The sequence below is a fragment of the Melitaea cinxia genome, chromosome 25 (assembly GCF_905220565.1).
Source record: "Melitaea cinxia chromosome 25, ilMelCinx1.1, whole genome shotgun sequence".
Lineage (NCBI taxonomy): Eukaryota > Metazoa > Arthropoda > Insecta > Lepidoptera > Nymphalidae > Melitaea > Melitaea cinxia.
In genome coordinates this window covers 5,948,031-5,948,609 of record NC_059418.1, presented here as the reverse complement: position 1 = coordinate 5,948,609, position 579 = coordinate 5,948,031, and the positions used below count along the sequence as shown (strand labels likewise).

The following is a 579-nucleotide window of genomic DNA, read 5'->3' as shown; positions in this document are numbered from 1 at the left end:
CTCAGGGAACTAAAAATTACCTTTTTTGTTAAATTCCACGCGGACGAAGTCGCAGGCACAGCTAGTAATTAATATAACTTCTGTCATTAATCTTTCTAAGTTTTAATATCAAAGAATCATTTTTGTTAATTTAATTTTTTTTTATAAATAATTGTGTTTTGAAATGTGTATGACGATATCAACTATCTAATATATCAATGATTGCTTATCAAAAATTTTAATCAGACTAGTAACAAAAATAAATTATAGCATCATCCCTGGTGGGGATCGAACCCACGACCTTTGGATTAGAAGTCCAACGCGCTATCCTCTGCGCCACAGAGACTATGAACGTCATATGTTATAATAGGGTACGGTAGTTATGAAATATAATTTTTTAACCGACGTCCAAAAAAGGAGGAGGTTCTCAATTCGACTGTATTTTTTTTTTATGTATGTTACATCAGAACTTTTGACCGGGTGGACCGATTTGGACAATTTTTTTTTAATCGAAAGGTGGTGAGTGTCAATTGGTCCCATTTAAATTTATTTGAGATCTAACTACCACTTTTCGAGTTATATCTAATAATGCGTTTTTAC

The 579-nt window shown here is 32.3% G+C and overlaps 1 non-coding gene across 1 annotated transcript; it reads right to left on the bottom strand.

The window, feature by feature from the left end:
- Positions 1-252: 252 nt before the first annotated feature.
- On the bottom strand, positions 253-325 carry Trnar-ucu. Its single transcript has one exon. It is a non-coding gene; the product is annotated as a tRNA-Arg (tRNA).
- Between the last annotated feature and the right edge of the window lie 254 nt (positions 326-579).